The 12,444-nt window shown below is 37.0% G+C and overlaps 1 pseudogene; it reads left to right on the top strand.

Moving 5' to 3' along the window:
* Positions 1 to 7,137: 7,137 nt before the first annotated feature.
* Positions 7,138 to 10,821, top strand: LOC143686618 (UAP56-interacting factor pseudogene; annotated as a pseudogene).
* Positions 10,822 to 12,444: the final 1,623 nt, after the last annotated feature.

Here is a 12,444-nt window from a genome sequence, read left to right as displayed (position 1 = left end):
AGCAGCTAGAAGGAAAAATATGAGAGGATCATACAGTAGTCCATGACAAACTCTGGGATCTGTCCTGTAACTATTTGTTGAAGAGTACTTTGAAAACTATTGCTTTTTTTTCTTTGCTTTGTATTTATGTTATGCTATACAACTAAAAAAGTTAAAAAAAAAAAAAAGTGGGGGAAACATTTTGGAGAAATCTCAAATGCTTGGAAAACAGTTAGTTCAGAGCTGACAGAGCCAACAGAGAGAGCCAACATGAGACCCAGATATTTGGCGATGCAAAAAGAAAATGCCCCCAGGGAAGCTGTTTGAAACCAGAAGCTGAAGGACCAGTAGCTACCAGCCACACGCCTTCCCAGCTGACAGATGTGTCCTGGACCCATTGGACTTTCTTGAGTCAATGTATCTGTGCTGGTTTGAAAGGATTTATGTACCCCAGAAAAGCCGTGTTTTAATCCTAATCAATCTTGTGAGAGCAATGGTTTCTTCTAATTCCTATTCAGTACGTAGGTTGGAAACTTGATTAGGTTATGACTCAATCAATTGTGGGTATTAAAGTTGATTAGATGGAGACCTGTCTTGATTTGTTTACTGGAACCCTATCAAAGTGGAGACATTTTAGAGAAAGTTCCTTTTTCAGAATGAAGAGAGAGCTGCAGAACTATGACAGAAGGATGAGAGAACCCCAGAATCTACCAGCTAGCAACCTTTGGAGAGAAGAAGGAAAATCCCTCCCAGGGAGCTTCATGAAGCAGAAGACTTGGATAGAAAGTTAGCAGATGCTGCTGTGTTTGCCATGAGCCCTTCCAGTTGAGAGAGAAAGGCTGAACATCATTGGCCTTCTTGAAATAAGATATCTTTCCCTGGATGTCTTAGATTGGACATTTCTACAGACTTGTTTTAATCTGGACAATTTCACAGCTTTAGAACTGTAAGCTAGCAACTTATTAAATTCTCCTTTTTCAAAACTATTCCATTTCTGGTGTATTGCATTTTGGCAGCTAGCAATCTAGAATAGCATCTTTCCCTGGATGCCTTATTTTGGACATTTTTAGGGCCTTAGAACTGTAAACTTGTAAGCTAATAAATTCCCTTTATAAAAACCATTCCATTTCTGGTATATTGCATTCTGGCAGCATTTAACACACCAATACATCTATGTTAATCTAGTGGAGGAAAAGGGGAATTTGAGGACTGCACTTTATATCATAGTCTTTGAGGGAAATATGAAATCTAGTTTCTTTGTTCTGTACACTAAGCAAAGACACAGTTACCTGGATAAGTGGCATGTACTCATAATAGTGCCCAGGGCAAAACTGAGTATTTAATGAAAATGATAGAAAGTTTAAAATGACCCTGTACCCTCATGCCTCTCCTGACCCTAGGCCTTGTTCCTTCAGATAACTCTTGAAACACGTACCTTACAGAAACACATGCCTTCCACAGGCTATTAAAATTAAGGACATAGAAGTTTGTTGAAAGTACATTATCATCTCTTTTTCTCCCTTCCCCCAAGTCCCTTCCATTTAGTACTTAACCTAATTTCCAGCTAGCCATGTAACATGTAAAAATCTTTCTCTGAAAGCACACAGGCTAAGGGGAGATAGCAGGTAGCATGCTCCCTCCCTAAGAAATAGAGAAATCAGTGACTGGACACTGCAAGTGAGAATCATTCATAGGCTGAAAGCTTGTTCACGGTGCATGAGTCATTAAGAATGCTAGCAAACGGTCCCCTCACTCTGACTGAAGAAAGAACATGATAAAATAGAAAAGATTTTCAAAATTCACATCCTCATTTTTACCAGAACATCATTCCTCTAGGTGTTTCAAGGAGAAGAAGGAGCCGTGGAGGGGGAGAAATGGAGCCAAAAGAAAGGCAAAAGGAAACCCCAATCAGTATCTACCTGCTGCAACGGAACCCAGGTTTAAGGATGTCAGAAGTCTAATGAAATTTACTGGCTTGCATGGTGGAGAAGCTGGTGTGAAAATGCAGACTCCTTTTTGAAATGCAGCTTTTCTGTAGGTGTTTTGTAGAAATCATCTCAGCAAAGACTATATCAATAGAGAGCTTGTTGAAGCTAAATATCATGTTTGAAGTTGTTATGGATATATTAGTGGAAAATAATTATAGACAGACTATTATAAATGAAAATGAAGCAGTTTTGTCAGTAATCTGTTTTAAGCATGGGAAACAGGCAGCTTTTAGCAATAATTACTATGTTCTGAAAAGTAGTTTGCATTAATGAAGTGGCATGTATTCCTGAAACCTTCCTCAACAGACCCATAACATATACAGCTATGTATGCAAATCACTGCCATTTATTTGGTGCTTACTATGTATCAGCTACTGCTCTGAGCTTTAATTGATTAAATAATGTCAATCTCAGTACTGCCTTTTGAGTAAGTTATTAACTTCATTTAGTAAATAGTGGAAGGTACCAGGATTTTTATCCAGATGTTCTTACTCCAGAATACACACATACATAGGTATAGAAATATATATATATATATATATATATATATATATATGTATGTATTTCTCTCTCTCTCTGAGAAATATATATATATATATATATATATATATATAGAGAGAGAGAGAGAGAGAGAGAGAGAGAGAGAGAAACAAAGAGAAAGAATGAGAGAGAAAACCATATAAATATACACACATTGCTACATATTGGGTTCTCCAGAAGCAGATATTGAGATGAATGAGTCCTAGATATTAGGAATCACCATCTAAGAAGGAAAAGAAGAGGAAGGAGCACTGAACAGAAGTAAAAAAGGAGACCTACACTTAAGGCCTAACAAAATGTTGGCCAATTTGGCAAGGAATGCAGTCATAATAATGTTCTATGTCTGGCCAAAACGACTGGGATTCTATATCCCCACCTTGCTCAACCACTATGTTTGGGCTGCTTCTGGAGGGGCATGTCCTTGGGAAGGGTGGATCACTGCAGCTGAGATGGACCCAGAGTTGCTGAAAGCTGAAGGGTGTCTGCTGACTACATTCTCATGGTTGGGCAACAAATTCTCCCTTAAAGACGGATCTGGGAGACATATGTATATGTTTTGGGAGGCACATTTATATGTTTATCATCTCCTCCCACAAACACAAATTGATAGTAATATATATTTGCCTTTTTTGTTTGTCTGATATTTTTTCCATTGGAAAATTGCCTCTTCCCATATCCATGGAGTTCTGAAGGAGCTGACAATTAATTACATGAGATAGGAAGTTATGTAAGTATAAGCAAAGTTTTGTAAGTATAAGAATTGCTAGCTGCTGTAACACTTGAGCTCTGAATTACTCACATAGAAAGTGAAATGCAAATACTCCTGATTGGTGAATTCTGGGTTACTATTTAGAAATTAAGGCTTCTTTCTATTTCTTATGAATTGTCTCCATTCAGTTCATAGATAAGAAAAGAGAATAGAGGACTGTTTGTAAGGTTTATGCGAACGATGTTTGGGAAAGGAGGACATTGCTTCTGTTCCAAACTTCATTGGCTAAACTCAGTCACTTGTCCACATTTAATTGCAAGGGAGACATGGAATTGTAAATGTAACTGTATATTCCATAACCAAAGGAAAAAGGAAATGTGAAAAATAGTGTTTTCTGCCAAAGCAAGGTAATTAAGACCTGATTACTCTTAAAATATTATCCCTGGGTGACAGTGATTGGTCCAATAAGTGAGCACATAACCTAACCAGGTATTGCTCTATCATATAGAGACAAAAATATAAATGTTCCCTCAGTTTCTATGTTGTAAGTATAAGAAATTACACTACCAACTGGCCATCTTCAGGGAGAAGTTCCATCTGAAGTAGATGACCCTTAGACCAAGAAACAAAGGAAATTATCAGAATGAGAGATAAAAAGAGACAGACCACCCTGATGACATTTATTGAGATCTTGAATCCAGGCAATTCTGAGGATACCGAATGTCTCAATTACGTGAACCAATAAATTCCATATATATTTAAGCACGTTTGATTTGGGTTTTTCCAATCAGAAAAAATTTTCATACATTTTTCTACCAAGATTGTAATTTGAAAAGAATGAGCAGAAAAATGTCAAGAGATTGATAGTATATTAGCAACACCTTATATTCTTGCAAAGTTCTTAAAAGAAGAAAGTCTCCTGTTAAATTTCCCCTTCTGAAAGCAGTGTGCAAAGATCCTACTACTTGTATAATAGAAGCCTTTTCTGCTCAGGTCAGCAATCTAAGACTACCAAAGATAAGATAAGTTTTATGAAATAGCCAAGGTCTACTGCTCTACCCTTTGTTAAGATGACAAAAGCAAGAGTAAATTATGTCAAAACAGTGGGAAATAAGATTGGGACCCAGGAGAAGACAGGAAAATGTTGGGAGGCTGAGGAACCATGTAAATATCTCACACACCAGAAAAAATAAAGTATTTATTTCCCTACATTAAATACCACCTTTTGGAAAGCAACCTCAGTTAGAAGTCAGAGTCTTGCTCTTCCAACTCAGCTAATTGTTTTAATTTTTCTTAAGACACAGATTAACATGGAATCCTTGAAACTAAAGTTTGGAAAGATGGACAAAACACCAAGGCCTGTTGCTAAAAGATAGGACCCTAAATGCAGTGTCGAGATAAAAAAGACCAAACAGGTTTTTACTGTTTATTACTAGTTCACAGGTTTCTCATTAAGTAATCTGACTGGCAATGCTGACGAGGGATTCATGTGACCTGCTGTTGTAAGAGAGATCACCGGACTGTTCAGCCAAGACAATTTCCACATCACATAACCATGGCATCAAAAAGTGAGGACATCTTCAGCTTCCTGAGAGTTATCTTCTTATATGTTCTCTGTGTCCCTCACCCATGATCTAATCATATCAGAAAGAGCTCTGATATACAGATAGACATATATGATTCTAATACACCTGCCTTCAGCACATGCACACTTTAACAGAGCACAGTGGTTAAGAGTATGTACTTTGTGGAGTGAGGCTATCCTGCATTCTAATCACAGCTCTCTCACTTCCTACTCTTCTGACCTTGAACTAATTATATAACCTGGCTGAGCTTTAGTTTCTTCACCATAAAATGAAAATGATAACATAACCTACCTCATCGAGTTCTTGTGAGGATTAAATGTTATAACTCATTTAAGGTTCTTAACATAGTGCTCATAACATAAGTGACTAACATATGATCTGGTATTACTAATGTCATTATCATTTTATTCACATAAATGGTCATGCTTAAATGTATCCCCATCTCTTGATGGAATAACATTCATGTAATTCATTACCAAAGAATATTAAGGTTATTTTTTCCAAAATCAGTGTCACTACTCAGAAATCTTTGAATGTCAGTCTTGCGGGACTCTAAGTTTTAAGCCTCCCTCCCTATCTACTCACCACTCAAAAAGTTTAGAATACTTCCTGGACCATGCACCCAAAAAATAAAAAAAAATAAGGAATCTATGATACACGAGCTGTCTGACTGCCATTTTATGGGATTCAATGAAGGGGTGATTGCAAAGTACCTAAGAATGGATATCCATAGGTATATGGATATGTGTTGTGGGTGTCCCAGAAGGAGAAGAGAAGGGAAAAGGAGGAGAAAAACTAATGGAAGAAATTATCACTGAAAATTTCCCAACTCTTATGAAAGACCTAAATTTGCAGATCCAAGAAGTGCAGTGCACCCCAAAGAGAATAGACCCAAATAGGTGTTCTCCAAGACACTTACTAGTTAGAATGTCAGAGGTCAAAGAGAAAGAGAGGATCTTGAAAGCAGCAAGAGAAAAACAATCTGTCACATACAAGGGAAACCCAATAAGACTATGTGTAGATTTCTCAGCAGAAACCATGGAAGCTAGAAGACAGTGGGATGATATATTTAAATTACTAAAAGAGAAAAACTGCCAACCAAGACTTCTATATCCAGCAAAATATCCACTATATCCACTGACAGCTTTTAAGATTATTTATAAGTGGAAAGAATGAAGTTTGAAAAATAAAAATCATGTTTGATTATAAATGGTTATCCCTTGAATTTTACATACAAAAGATGAGAGATCTAGACTCAGCTTTTTCAGGACTAGAATGTGTTACAGAACCTTTCTTAACCCTTGCTCAAACACTTATAAAGTGGGGATAGTAATATGTTTCTTTAAATGATCAAAATGTAAATGCAATAGAAGTGGTTTATAAAATGTGAAATGTTAAATAAATGCAAGCTGTTGAGGATTATTGGAAATAGTAATTTTTTGACAGTGTTATTCCCTCATCTACAACCCATCCTAGGTGTACAATAAATGGCTCCTGGCATAATCACATAATTATGCACTCATCACCACAATCTATATGAGAACATTCTCATTTCCTCTGAAAAGAAATAAGAAGAGAAAAAAATCACATACCCCCTCCTTTATATCCCCCTCCTATTGACATTTAGCTTTGGTATATTGCCTTTGGTACAATTAATGAAAAAATATTACAATGTTAATGTTAACTATAAAACTTAGTTTGCATTAACTGTGTTTTTTCCATATACCATCCCATTTTTAACAACTTGTAATAAGTGACATACATTTGTTCTTATTCATGTAAAAACTTTCTTGTATTTGTACAATTAACCACCATCATTGTCCATTCTAGTTTTTGCTAATTGTACAGCTCAGTATAATTTTTTTATTCTCCACCTTTCCTTCTGGTGACATGCATGCCCCTAGTCTTCCTCTTTCAACTATACTCAGACGTAGTTTTGTTCATTATACTTACAATATTGTGCTACCATCACACAATATTGTGCTATCCATTTCTGAACTTTTATAATCAACCTTGTTAAACATTCTGTACTCCATAAGCATCAAATGCCCAATCTCTACACTCTATCTCCTGATAACTTGTGTTCTCAACTTTAACTTTCAGAGTTTGCTCATTATATTTAGTTCGTATTAGTAATATCATACAATATATGTCCTTTTGTTTCTAGATTTCTTTGCTGGATATAATGTCCTCAAGGTTCATCCATGTTGTTGCATGCAACATGACTTTATTCCATTATATGGCTGCGTAATATTCCATCATAAGTATATGCCACAGTTTGTTTGTCCACTCATCAGTTGATGGACATTTGAGCTGTTTCCATCTGTTGGCAATCATGAATGAAACCACTGTAAACATCGGTTTGCAAATGTCTGGCAGTGTCCCTGCTTTCAGTTCTTCTGAGTATGTACTTAGAAATGGGATTATTGGATCCTATGGCAATTCCATACTTAGCTTTCTGAGGAACTGCCAAACTGCCTTTCAGAGTGGCTACACAAATATACATTCCCACCAACAGTGAATAAGTGTGCCTATCTCTCCACATCCTCTCCAGCACTTGTAGTTTTCTGATTTTTTTTTATAATGGCCATTCTATTAGGCGTGAGATGATATCTCATTGTGGGTTTAATCTTCATTTCCTTAATAACTAGTGAAGCTGAGCATCTTTTCATATGTTTTTGAGCCACTTGTATTTCCTCTTTGGAAAAGTGTCTACCTATTTCTTTTGCCCACTTTTAAATTGGATTGTTTGACTTTTTGTTGTTGAGTAGGATCTCTTTATATATTCTAGCTATTAAACCCTTATAAGATATGTGGTTTCCAAGTATAGTCTCCCATTGAGTAGGCTGCCATTTTACTTTCTTGACAAAGTGCTTTAATGCACAGAAGTATTCAGTTTTGAAGAGAACCCATTTAACTATTTCTTGTTTCATTCCTCATGCTTTGGGTGTAAGTACAGTCTCTCTGGATGGCAGTTCGGCAGTTCCTCAGGAAGCTAAGTATAGAAACCACCTCCTACCACAAAATCTTTAATATATTTCCCTACATTTTCTTTTAAAAGTTTATTGTCTTAACTGTAATGTTTAGATCTTTGATTCATTTTGAGTTAATTTTTGTGTAAGGTGTGAGATAGAGGTCCTACTTCATTCTTTTGGATATGGATATCCAATTCTCCAAGCACCATTTATTAAAGAGGTTGTTCTGTTCCAGTTGAATGGACTTGGCTGCCTTATCAAAACTCAATTGGACTTCCAGAGAAGATGGCGGCTTAGTAAGACGTACGGGTCTTAGTTCCTCCTCCAGAAAAGCAACTAAAGAAACAGAAAAAATACAAAACAGCTCCCGGAGCCACGACAGAGACCAAAAAGACAGCGTACCCCATTCTGGAACGGCTGAACGGGCAGGGAGAATCCGCTGCGGTGAGATACCCGAGGGGCGCGCGTTTTCCCGGCCGGGGCGGCTGGCAACTGGGGTCCCTTCCATGCACGTGGCTCCCCAGTCTGACTGGGAACGTTGGATAGTGGGGCCCTCCTGCCACACTTGGCGTCTTGGGCCAGCTGGGCAACTTGGACCAGCATTCCCCCAAGCCGCGGCAGCCGGCGAGCCCCCCCTTCACGCGGGGTTTCCGGGCCGACTGTGAGATTCGGATTGGCAAGTTAAAGGAGCCACAGCATCTTTTACTGGTGGGCCCTGCAGACAGACGAGCGCCACGAGCGCCACCTACTGTGCAGGAAAAGAAAAACAGAGCCCAGAGATTTCACAGAAAAACCTTTCAACCAGCCGGGTCCCACACCCAGGGAAATCTGATCAAATGTCCAGACGCCAGCAGAAAATAATGGATGATGCTCGGAAAATTGAAGATATGGCCCAGTCAAAGGAACAAACCAATAGTTCAAATGAGATACAGGAGCTGAGACAACTAATGCTGAATATACGAACAGAAATGGAAAAACTCTTCAAAAACCAAATCAATAAATTGAGGGAGGACATGAAGAAGACATGGGCTGAACAAAAAGAAGAAATAGAAAATCTGAAAAAACAAATCACAGTACTTATGGGAGTGAAGGACAAAGAAGAAAAAATGGAAAAAACAATGGATACCTACAATGGTAGATCTAAAGAGACAGAAGCTACAATTAGTGAACTGGAAGATGGAACATCTGAATTCCAAAAAGAAACAGAAACTATAGGGAAAAGAGTGGAAAAACTTGAGCAGGGGATTAGGGAACTGAATGACAATATGAAGCGCACAAATATACGTGTTGTGGGTGTCCCAGAAGGAGAAGAGAAGGGAAAAGGAGGAGAAAAACTAATGGAAGAAATTATCACTGAAAATTTCCCAACTCTTATGAAAGACCTAAATTTGCAGATCCAAGAAGTGCAGTGCACCCCAAAGAGAATAGACCCAAATAGGCGTTCTCCAAGACATTTACTAGTTAGAATGTCAGAGGTCAAAGAGAAAGAGAGGATCTTGAAAGCAGCAAGAGAAAAACAATCTGTCACATACAAGGGAAACCCAATAAGACTATGTGTAGATTTCTCAGCAGAAACCATGGAAGCTAGAAGACAGTGGGATGATATATTTAAATTACTAAAAGAGAAAAACTGCCAACCAAGACTTCTATATCCAGCAAAATTGTCCTTCAAAAATGAAGGAGAAATTAAAACATTTATAGACAAAAAGTCACTGAGAGAATTTGTGACCAAGAGACCAGCTCTGCAAGAAATACTAAAGGGAGCACTAGAGTCAGATACGAAAAGACAGAAGAGAGAGGTATGGAGAAGAGTGTAGAAAGAAGGAAAATCAGATATGATATATATAATACAAAAGGCAAAATGGTAGAGGAAAATATTATCCAAACAGTAATAACACTAAAAGTTAATGGACTGAATTTCCCAATCAAAAGACATAGAATGGCAGAATGGATTACGACCCAGCAATACCACTGCTAGGTATCTACTCAAAGGACTCAAGGGCAAAGACACAGACAAACATTTGCACACCAGTGTTTATAGCAGCATTATCTACAATTGCAAAGAGATGGAAACAGCCAAAATGTCCATCAACAGACAAGTGGCTAAACAAACTGGCGTATACCTACGATGGAATATTATGCAGCTTTAAGACAGACTAAACTTATGAAGCATGTAATAACATGGATGGACCTAGAGAACATTATGCTGAGTGAATCTAGCCAAAAACTAAAGGACAAATACTGTATGTCCCGCTGATGTGAACCGACATTCGAGAATCAGCTTGGAATATATCATTGGTAACAGAGACCAGCAGGAGTTAGAAACAGGGTAAGATAATGGGTAATTGGAGCTGAAGGGATACAGACTGTGCAACAGGACTAGATACAAAAACTCAAAAATGGACAGCACAATAATACCTAAGTATAATGTAACTATGTTGGAACACTGAATGAAGCTGCACCTGAAATATATATATAAAAAAAAAAAAAAAAAGGGAGGCAAACCTTCTGAGACAAAATGAAGTACAGAGGAAACCAGTTGCTGTTCTCAAGAGACCTAACCAGTTAAACAGAAAGAATAATATTCCAGCCAATTTTACCAGAAGTGGAAATAAATTAAGCCATCAGAAAGATACACGTCAGGCAACTTTTCTTTTCAGAAGAGGCCTGAAGGTTCAGGCCCAGTTGAACACAGAACAACTGCTAGATGATGTAGAAACAAAGAGAACTCGCCAATGGCGGACTTCTACAACTAATGGAGGAATTTTAACTGTCTCCATTGACAATCCTGGAGCAGTGCAGTGCCCAGTAACTCAGAAACCACGATTAAGTCGTACGCTGTACCCTCATTCTTGGCAAAGCGGAAACAATCTGATATAAAGAAGGTTCCTAAAGGTGTACCCCTACAATTTGACATAAATAGTGTTGGAAAACAGACAGGGATGACTTTGAATGAGCGATTTGGGATCCTGAAAGAACAAAGAGCCACTTTCACATTCAACAAAGGAGGAAGCCACTTTGTAACCATGGGATAGATCCCATGTCAGAGGGACTTTTTGAATGACAGCTCTATTTGAAAAGTTGAATTGCTTGAAGAGTTTGTCATAGAAATTCAAGAAACTTTATTGCAAAATATTCTCAAGGCTAAATAACTCTTTATTTTTATTTGTGAAGTTTTTTTAAAACATGTATAAAATAATGTCCTGAAAGAATAACAGGGACTATATACCTATCTGTTCTTAAAGTTTTCATGGTTAGTTCAGCAGAACAACCCTCTGTTTGAGTTCTTTGGTTCCTCATGCAGCAGAAGAAAGAAAAAGATAGAAATCGATTATTTTTGTGATAGTGCTATTTAGAATTTCATCTCCTTTGCCTATTGTTTAGATTTTGCCATGGTAAATCTTGGTCTTTGGAAATATGAGTAGGGTCCCTTCATTGCTGTCACTTATACTTTAATAGTTTTGATGTAATACGTGCAGTTGCCTTTTCTTCAGTAAAAATGTTTTTTAAAAATTTCATTAGAATTCCAGTTTGGGGTTTTAAGATTCAGGGGAATATCTGTAACTCAGTTCTTTTTTTTTTTTCAGCTAGTGTTAGGTTAATTCCTCAGAATGATAATAAATCTTCAGTGAAAAACTTTTAATATGAAATATGGCTCTAGGCATTAGTCTCAGTTTAAGATGTTGGTGTTAAAAGACTGTAAATGCATGTTTACAAAGTTTTCTGATAGAGCCTTGTAGGAGAAGGTCCAATGTAAAAAAATATCATAATTTGTGTTTAGTAAATGAAGAAAGCTTGAAAGAAAGTAGCAGGTTGAGGAACAGGTAACTGAGTGAAAAACTTTAAAATCCAGGTAGAGGTATTCTGTTTGGATGTAGTATAATCTTGGTCCAATGTCCACAAAGTATTTTTCAAATAATATTTAAAAGAACTATAATTATTACATATTTTGGTAGTAAAATTAATAACCATAAAGACCTATACTTCTTTCTTATTTAAAAAGTTGATTTTAAAACCTTTTGAGTTTGCCAAATTAAGCAGTATCCTATTCCAAAAAGAAAAATATACTTGTCTTTGTCACAAAGGAAAGTAATGCAAAAGTGAAAAGAGAGTTGCAATATGACCTTGCTTTATACCTCTCACTTTGATTTAATTTAAGGTATAAAGTTCAGGAATTTGTGGGGAGGAAACAATTTGGTTTTTACCCCTACTGGCGTGGTACAAGGAGTTAGTCTTTTATGCCAAGATCTTAGAGTCCTCTGATAGTTGTATACTAGAAGTTATGGCATAATGCCAAAATGCAGCAAAATATTCCAGCTAGAAGTTATAAATTTGGTCATTACGAAGCTTGATCTTTTGGTTTTCTCTAAATGTGTGTTAGTTTCTCTAGAGTATAATATTAGTGTTTACTTTTCCTATTAAAAAAACATTTAGTTTATCACTCTTGCCTGCCTTGCATTGTGTACTAGATTTCATTGTCACTCATGCTCCTTAGGTTTCTTATTGGTTTATTCAGAAGCCATGGAAAACTGTCATTAACAGTTTCATGCTTACACCAAAGAATTAAATCTGATCCTAAATATCTGGTGTTTTGAAAATACTTCTACTGATAAAGGATTATTGGAAGTCAGTCACAGTATTTGAAAATAAACTCTAGTCTCTCTAGC

This window comes from Tamandua tetradactyla, chromosome 6 (assembly GCF_023851605.1).
Source record: "Tamandua tetradactyla isolate mTamTet1 chromosome 6, mTamTet1.pri, whole genome shotgun sequence".
NCBI lineage: Eukaryota > Metazoa > Chordata > Mammalia > Pilosa > Myrmecophagidae > Tamandua > Tamandua tetradactyla.
The sequence above is the reverse complement of the archived record's forward strand: the minus strand, read 5'-3'. Positions and strand labels throughout refer to the sequence as shown.